Source organism: Rattus norvegicus, chromosome 17, assembly GCF_021556685.1.
Source record: "Rattus norvegicus strain SHRSP/BbbUtx chromosome 17, alternate assembly SHRSP_T2T, whole genome shotgun sequence".
Classification (NCBI taxonomy): Eukaryota; Metazoa; Chordata; class Mammalia; order Rodentia; family Muridae; genus Rattus; species Rattus norvegicus.
Window position 1 is genome coordinate 48,224,685 of NC_141550.1, and position 9,735 is coordinate 48,234,419.

General features: G+C 38.6%; 1 pseudogene; it reads left to right on the forward strand.

Annotated features, from left to right (window-relative positions):
* Positions 1,837-2,774, forward strand: Or1f12-ps1 (olfactory receptor family 1 subfamily F member 12, pseudogene 1; annotated as a pseudogene).

Sequence of the window (9,735 nt, forward strand, 5' to 3'; positions counted from 1 at the left end):
CACAGTGGGACCCATTGCTTACATTCTAATCAAAGGTTAACTGGAAAAATCAGACAGTTCAAGAAAGAAAGGGGACAAATCTTTGTTTTATATTGAAGGATAATCCTGCAGGAGAGATAGAAGTGGTACTCCAAGGGGGAAGGCTATAGAAGGAAGGCTGCTCAGAAGTTGGTTGCAGCTACCCAGGGCAGAAAGAGTGAGTCTAAGTGAACTATGTGGCCCAGAGGTGGTGAGGTCCACAGGTTACAGGGTCCACAGGTTGCAGGGGCCACAGGTTACAGGGCCTACTGGTGATGGAGTATGGTTTCAACATTGACTAAACAAGTCTATGTTCTACTGTTTCTACTATGGAAAAGTCATTGGTTCTGATAATATCTCAGTTCTCTGTCTGAATGTCTCCTTAATACTGTTCAGTTTCTGAACCCAGGAACTGGGATGCATATCTTACCTGTCAAAGCAGACCTGGCCTCCAGGTTCTCCCAGCATCCCTCAGTCCCTATCTGGCATACCCTGCCCCCAACCCTGTACTTTCTAGCCCAGGGGCTGGACTGCCCTTACCCCAGAGGCTCTTCCATATATAATCCAGACATTTTGCACTCTCTCCCTCCCTACTCCCCTCCTTTCCTCCCTCCCTCCCTCTCTCCTCCCTTCTCTCCCTCCCTCCCTTCTTTTCTCCTTCTTTCCCTCCTCCCCCTTCTCCTTCTTTCTCTCTTCTCCCTCTCCCCACCCTATGATGACTTCCCCTGGCCTCAGTCCTTGGGGCCAGTAAACTCACTAAAGAGCACTTCCCAATAAAGCTGTCTTTAATATGTTCTAATCTGGCTTGAATTGGCTCATTTCACTGGTGAAGAAATATTGTCTCTGGCGAAGATCACTTGTATCACTATGCTGCCTTTTCTACATCTCCTAAAAATACAGTTAACTGAAGTAATACTTTGATGTCAGATACTTGCTGTCCATGAGACTTTGTTTGAAGTTATAGTTAAAATATCACAAAAACATTTCAAGTAAGTCTTTACGCCCATGTTCTCATCAGCTTTATCTATACTCATTGTACAGCCACATGCAGTATATAACTTTTAAACGTATTTGAATTCTTTTATATCTGTAGCTCAAGTAAACTATCTTTTGAAGCTTAACTTTGTACATTTGTTGGGAACTGATTTTTTATTTTGAAACTTAGGATATGAGCTACTTTAAACCTCATCTTACATAGCCTAAATAATAAGTATCTGGCTGGTTTTCACATAGGATGGTTTTCATAGCGATGGACAAGTAACCAGAAAAGAGAGCATCACTCAAACCCTAGTGTTGGGCAAGGAGCCATTAATTATGTCAGACCTATGGGTATCAGGCAGTCACATACAGTGCTGTGTATGTTAAAGGAATCTAGAGGAAGAAATGGCTGTAAAAGTAAAGGGAGCACAATTTGGTATTTACAAGAGCAGGGGACAAGGGGAAGATAAAATAGGGTAATAGAGTATGAATAAACTTTGTAGGAATAGAAATATAAGGAAACATCTTACTTTGCACAAACTAATACAAACTAATTAAAAATGAGCTGTAACAAAGTCTCTGCCTTCCGAGCAGAGAGAGACAGAGACCCCATGAGCTCTCTGATGATGCTGAGCAAAGAAGATGGTCCTAAAGACAACAGATGAGGCAGAGAGGCATACTCAGGGCTACGTAAACTTTGGCAGAGAGCATCAGAGAAGAGACAGGATGCCATAAAAGAACATGGGGCTGAGACTGGGTAGATATTTAAAGAAAATATCAATGGAAGTTGTGTTTTACCAAATGGAACTTTATTTCTCTCTATAGCTCTTCACACATCCAATGGAGAAAGAAAATCAAACCAGCATCTCTGAGTTTCTCCTCCTGGGCTTCTCAAGTTGGCCAGGGCATCAAGGGCTTCTCTTTGCACTCTTCCTGTGTCTGTATTTAACAGGGCTATTTGGAAACCTCCTCATCTTGTTAGCCATTGGCTCAAACAATCACCTTCACACACCTATGTATTTTTTCCTTGCCAATTTGTCCTTGGTAGACCTCTGCCTTCCTTCTGCTACAGTCCCCAAGATGCTATTGAACATCCAAACCAAGTCTCAATCCATCTCCTACCCTGAATGTCTGGCTCAGATATATTTCTGTATGATGTTTGCTAACATGGACAATTTCCTTCTGACTGTGATGGCATATGACCGATATCTGGCCACCTGCCGTCCTTTGCACTATACTACCATTATGACCCCATGCCTCTGCACATCTCTGGTGGCTTTGTCTTGGGTCATTGCCACCTTTAATCCTCTCTTGCATACCCTCATGATGACCAGACTTCATTTCTGCTCTGAAAATATCATCCACCATTTCTTCTGTGACATCAACTCTCTCCTCCCTCTCTCCTGTTCTGATACCAGTCCCAATCAGTTGATGGTTCTGTCTGTGATAGGACTAATCTTTGTGGTACCATCAGTGTGTATCTTAGCATCTCATGGTCACATTGTCTCTGCTGTGATGAAAATCACTTCTATGGAAGGGAAGCTCAAAGCATTCTCAACCTGTGGATCCCACCTCGCTTTGGTTATTCTTTTCTATGGTGTGATTGCAGGAATCTATGTGAGTCCTTCAACCATTCCACTGAAAAAGATTCAGCTTCATCAGTAATTTTTATGGTTGTAGCCCCTGTTTTGAATCCCTTCATTTATAGCTTAAGAAACAATGAGTTGAAAAGGACTTTAAAAAAGACTATTGGCCAGAGCAAAGTATGTTCCAAATGATTTACATGTCTCTGAAAGGAGCTCAACAGGCAGGAAAGCCTGCTGATGTCATTGTTTTTATTGTCATTTTAAAAGCTATCATAAATATTTAATGAAATGTGTCCAACCTCAATTCTAAATTCTAAATCTGACATAACCACAGGTTATATCCATTTGAGCCCCATAAAATTTTATTGATGTAGACAAATATTTAGAACTTAAATCTATGAAAAATCAACAATTAAATATGAAATCAACATTTGAATTATGCTAAGACAGCCCAAATTGCCAGGTGTGGTGGTGCATACCTATAATCCCAGAACTCAGGAGACTGAGGTAGAAGGATTGTTAAGAGTTTGAAGCCAGCCTGGTCTATGAAGAGAGTTCAAAGCCAGTCAGAGTTATATAATGAGAACTTGTCTCAAAAAACAAAAAGCAAACTAACTAACTAACAGTACAAATTAATAGGGGTATATCCCACAGGGAGTATAGAATGGCTCACTTCCCCAGGACTGCATGCTTCTAATAATTGACAGAAATATGTAATAATATTGCCATGCATAAAAAACTAAAGAATAAAGTCACTGTTGTGAAAAGCTCATATAAGAAAGACAACATGAGGCCAAAGAGTGAAGATGGTGAGGCAATCTCAAGTGAAGTTGCAAGAGACAGATAGTACTTAATCTGGGTCTTCTGTCTATCAAAATAACTCAACAAGAGGGCAAAAAGAAAGTAGTGTATGTTGGCAGAAAGTATTTGCAACCAACAAAAGTAGTGTCTATAATGTAAACTCATGGTATCCAAAGCTACATAAGAAATGACTAGAATATTCAAAGGCTGTGAGAAAGATGTGTAGGGAGGAGCATGGCATTTAAAAGTAAAGATGATAAACAAATTAACCTGTATGAAGTGAAAAGTCACCTAAGAGACTGGTGAAAGGGAGGACTGGATGGATAGTCTTGGGGAGTTGGGGGACTCTATACTTACATTTTTTGGGTGATGTTGCATACATTTTCTATAACTTTTATTCTCTTGTGTAAAAATGCAACACTTGGGCTAGTCTCATGTACCTAGCACTCAGGAGGCGGAGGCAGGAGGATCTCTGTGAGCTCAAAACCAACCTAGTCTACATATATGGTGACTCATGTCTGTAATCTCAGTACGAGAGAGGCTGAGGTGGGAGCATCAGGAGTTTAAGCCAACCCTGGGCTACAGAGTGAGTCTATGGACTTCCTGGGCTACATGAAACCCTATGTTAAATGAATTAGTGAAATAGATATTGATACAACTCATTGTGGAAAGTTTAAAGAAATCAATAGAAAAATGGACAAATAATATGAACAGTTATATTATAATAAGGGAAGTACATAGGAAGAAAAAATATTTTGAGAGAGGGTCTCACTATGTAGACCAAGCTGGCCTCAAATTCACAGAGTTCTACCTACTTCTGCCCCCTAAGTGCTGGGATTAAAGACAGGCAAGCACATCCCACTACTAAGAAATACTTTTAATATAGTTTCATTAGAAATCATAATATATTTAATATCTATCTAATTGGAAAGATTAACAAATCTTTCAAATCAATCATTGAACAGAGTAATTAATTAAACAGAATTGCTTAACTATCAGTGATGGGATCACATTGGGCCAACATTCTGTAAGAGTTTGACTATACTTGACAAGGTCTGACACCTACATGCTCTGCCCAGTAGTTGTACTCCTTGGAAAAGTGCTAATGCATAAGAAGGAGATTCACAGAGGCAGATGCTCTGCAATATGGTCAATAATCTAAGATATTCAGTATTTCTATTTGAAATGAGTTAAGTTAATTGAGGATATAGCAAGCAAAAGCAAAAATAGCAAGTAGCAAATAATAAATGATCTTCAAATCAGGAGTTCACAACATCCAGCAGAGTTGATGGAAGTATCATGATTTACATAACAATTGTAAAATCATTAAATCAAAAGCTTACAAACAACTTCCATGAAAGCAGAAATAGAATGAGGACATTGGAGCAGCCTACTGGAGTGCTCAATTTAGCTTTCTCTCAGTGGATAAGCTTTGACCTTCTTATTTACACTGCAGGCATTTTTATATCCTGAGATAGATGCTCTGGAGATCATTGTGCACTATTGGTTTTTCAAATGTACAGATGGGCCCACATATTTTGGGGTTCAGCGTAGGTTTATGTTCTCAAAGTGTTTTCTAAGGCAACACTATTTTCATATCTACCTGAGCATGTATGACAGCTTCAGCCCTAACACAGGGAGAACCAAGTTATGGGTGACTCTTGGGACAGCAAAATGTTAGTATTAACACTGGATTTCTTGAAAACCTTAAATCATTCATCATTTGGTAAATAATACATCATTTTGTGTAAGGCACTAAGAATAGTGAGCAAAGCAAATATAATTTTTGATTTCATGGAGATAGTTGCGCCAGAGGCAGTAAATAAATATATTGGTAAGTTATATAATGGGGAGGAGATAGTCGAGAGAAATCCTTTAGAGGAAGCAACATGCATGCTCCACCCTAAAAATGGAGTAGTCATGAAATTAGTAAGAGGGGAAATCATTTCAGATCAAAAAAGTTATGGAGCACTGTCCTTTGGATGTGGCTGTTGCCACCTTGAAATTAGAGAAGCTATGATTATCCACACTGAGAATATCAAAACATTGGGCCCAATAATATCTCCTTATAGAAGGAGCAGAGTAATAAATAAAATCCAGTACACACACACAAACACACAAACACACACACATACACACATACACACACACACACCACCCCACAATTATAAATTTCATGAAAGTAAGCAGATATTACTCTGCTCAAAACTAGTTGTACTTTTCAGAATAGTGTTGGGCATAGAAGGCATTGAATAATTTGTGTGGCAAAAAGTAGAAAGGGGAAGACAAAATCAGGGCAGTTTTTCCACTATTGGATTGTTAAAGAAAAAATATATAGTATCATTGAGTTGACAAGAACAGGCAAGCAAGAAGGCTGCCAGTGGATTTCATGACTTGGCACAAGTAAAATACAAGCAGGTGAGCATGGTGAACCAAACCTGCAATTGTAGCATGCCAGAAGACAAGGCAGAGAGACCATGAGTTGTGGACTAGTATGGGCAACAAAGAGTATGACACTGTCTCAAAAAGCAAGAGCCCTCCCCAACAAAAAGTCTGTATTCTAAAAGATCCAATATTACAACCCAACACATAACATGAGCACTTCACATTGTACATGCCATCAAGCTAAGTAATAGCAGCAAACATGACCCAAAACACCTCAGTTCAAAAATTGAATCTTATAAATCTCAGAGTTTCTACTATACATACAAACTTTTCTGCTTTTATACAAAGCAGAAAATTTTAATTATGGAAAACAAAATCTTTTTAGATGTTCCTACCATTGTTCCTCAGTATGTATCAAATCACAGATACTAACATATCTCTGATTGTATCATGTTAGAACATTTGATATTTTTACTTTGTGTTTGAGTTGCTGACTTGAGTTTCATCATTAAAAAAAATGCTAAGTGGGTCAGATATAGTGAATTGCACCTGTAATCCCAACACTTGAGTAGGAGGATATGAAGAGTTCAAGTCATCCTCAAATACAAAGTTTGAAGCCAACTTGCCCCCCCTTTTTTGTAACCAAAACTTTAACCCCAACGATTCTCACAAACATATTACAAATGGCAGCATGAAAAAAAAATCTTGCACAGTAACCGAAAAGTTCAGCTCTACAATGTATCCTTAAACTGGTAGGCAGTAGTATATTAGTTTTACATTTCCAAATAAAGTTGTTACAACAGCTCTGCATCTGCATTGAGCAACCAGGAATGAACCACTTTGAAAACCTTCTGAGTGGGGTTCCTATCCTTTATCTTATCTGTTCACAGCAACTTTTAAAGACTGCTTACCATTTCTCCCACAGTGCCACACTGTTTCTCTGCTACTAAAGGAACTACAGCTTTATTCAATTTCTGCCAGTTGCTTTATGTCATCAGTACATCACACCTAAAATTCAGCAGGATCTAGGTTTATTTCAAGCTATGAAAAACTAAAATTCAAAGAAAATTCAATCTTGCTTACAGGAACATTGTAAAGTAATAATTATTGATGTCACATGCCTTATACGATCCATTTAAAACCATAGAGAATTAATCATTTTGTGTGTCACTGTTCCAAGAGACAAAACAAATTTGAACAGCTAAAAACGTCTTTAAAATGTATCGTTTATGAAGTCTCAAACAAAACTTTAATTTCCTGTACATATTCCTGTCAAATGAAGTTATTCCTGTACACCACTTTTACAAACTGGTCTTCTATTTCCTTTCATTTAACCTAAATCAGCAATAAACCTAGAGAAGGATTGAGCCGGCTTGTAATTTTTCTCATGAGACAGAGACCTTTCTCTTCTCCTATCTTTAGAAAGTGACCTGCTGTGGCTTTGGGGAAAGCTTCTCCTTGGGGATTTTATATTTGTACATTCTTTCTGCCATAGGCCTTTTCTTTCCCAAACCTAAAATTAGATTTGTGTATGCTCTGTTTATGATCAAAGCAGGAATGAGAATGAAGAGCCATTCCACAAGATATGCCTACAGGTAGTTTCTTGTTATTATAAACAGACTCAGCAAAAGATTCTCTCAGTGTCCTAAGTCCAAAAACGCTGTTGAAAATGACTGGTGATTAAAATGGTGACAGAGGTAAAGAAGACAATAAACGTGTGATGAATGTGTCAAAATTTTCAGTAATAGCTCAGAGGAGAACTCACATTGTGGTGTAGCTCTTCAAATGCATCCAATTTCTTTACATGACCCCTTTAGTCCTGAGTCTTCAACTGCCACTGAGGCTGCACCTTCACCAATGGCTTCTTGACCTTTCACAGTGCCAAGATTCAGCTGCTCTACATAACCCTTTCACGATTTCAAAACCAGTACCACTTGGATGACTCTTACACATTATCAAGTCTGGCTGCCAGCACAAGGTACGACTGTGACTGCCTCTGGAACAGTTTCTCTGTACTCTCTGGAAACACTTCCCAGAAGATTTTGCCTCAGTGATGCTGGTATTATCTTAATCACTGCTAAGTCCTTAGTTCCAGTTAACCAACATCAATTGTCTCAGTAACACAAAAGGTTTCACTTTAGTGCTTCTGGTATCTTGTTAATCCCAGCTGAGTCTTCATCCGTACCTAACAAGAACAGAATCTTAAATCAAAATAGCAAAGGGTCCAGATAGAATCTTTATTCTTCCCTCTGAAATTTCACAAGCCAGGCCTCTGTCTTCTGCACTGCTCCCAACATTCTCTTCCAAGCTCTTACAGAAAGCTGAGGTTTCAATACTAAATGGTTCTTCTAGCCTAAATTTCCAGTCCTTCCACATTTCTCCCCAAGACATGGTCAGGTCTGTCACAGCAATACCTCATTCTCAGTACCAATTTGTCATAAGGTTTTATTGCTATGATGAACACCATGACCAAAAAGTAGGTTGGAGAAGAAATAGTTTATTTCCTTTTATTTACACTTCCAGATCATAGTCCATCACTGAAGGAAGTCAGGGCAGTAGCTCAAGCAGGCCTGGAACCTGGAAGCAGGAGCTGATGCAGCGGCCATGGAAAAGGCTGTTTACTGTCTTGCTTCTCCTGCCTGGCTCAGCCTTTGATGTTATAGAACCTTGGACTACCACCCATGGATGGCATCACCCACAGTGGGATGGGGCCTCCCCTATTGATCATCAATTGAGAAAATGTCCTACAGCTGGATCTTATAGAGCCATCTTCTCAACTGAAGCTCCTTCCTCTCTGACGACTCTACTTATGTCAAGTTGACACACAAAACCAGCCAGTTCATGTAAATTAATGTGGAAAAAGCTTCATTCAACAATCACATCTTGTTGGACATTATAGACTACACACTGGAGTGAAGTCCAATAAATGTACAGAGTATGAGAAAAATCTCAGTGGGCACAGAGATGTTATTCAACATCAGAGAATCCATCTAGCTAAAACCCTATGGCTACAGCAAGTGTGGAAGACCTCTGTGTAAGTTAGGCTTTAACTATATATCAGAGAATTTATATAATAAATAAGCTCTACTAAAAAGAGAAAAATACCAAAACTCTTTAATGTCCAGGATTAGCAGAATCTACCTTAGAAACCACAAGTGTCCTTAATTTGGACAAAACTTCAGTCATCATTTAAAAAGCAGAGAATATGAGTCAAACATTCTTTTATTTTAATTTAGTTGTTTTGAAAGAAGAATAAACTTCAGAAGGCTTTAACCTGTTGTGTTGACTTCTGTTTATAATCCCAAATTTATAATCACTTAGTTTATGCTTAAATCCCAACACTTGGGAAGGTAAGAGATTTGCCCTGAGGCCAGCTAGGGCTACAGAGAGACTTGATCTAAACTAACAAAACAAAAAAAGTAACCCTTTCCATGGTTCACTTGTGACCCAAGCTTTACAATTCCTAGTTGAATATCTACCTTCCGTTTTAGTTCATTGCTTGGCCATTTGTTTATATGGCACTAGGTAAGACATTCAAATGTCCTTTGCCTCATTTCCTCTAGATGAGAATGATATTCACCATCTCTGTCTTGACAAGTTGAAACAGATAAAAAGTGTCTTTGACACTAAAAAGTAAACCAGTGTTCATTGTTTTCCATCATTATCCTCTTTAAATTTTAAGTTAGGGCTCTGGTTATTTTGTATAAGTTGTTTCCAATCATAAGTATCTGGAGACTGAGAACACCTCACAGTCAAAGAAAAAGCATTGGTCAGTAGAAACTTTATAAATATAAAACTGTTCCTAAGAACTATAAAGGTTTAAATTTTCCTACCCAGTGTAGGTTCAGAATTTGGAGTGAAACATTAACGGGAAAGCACAATGTATCTAAGAAGAATAAAGATATGAACAACAATGCCAATCAACCAGAGGTTCCAGGGACTAAGCCACTACCCAAAGACTATACAT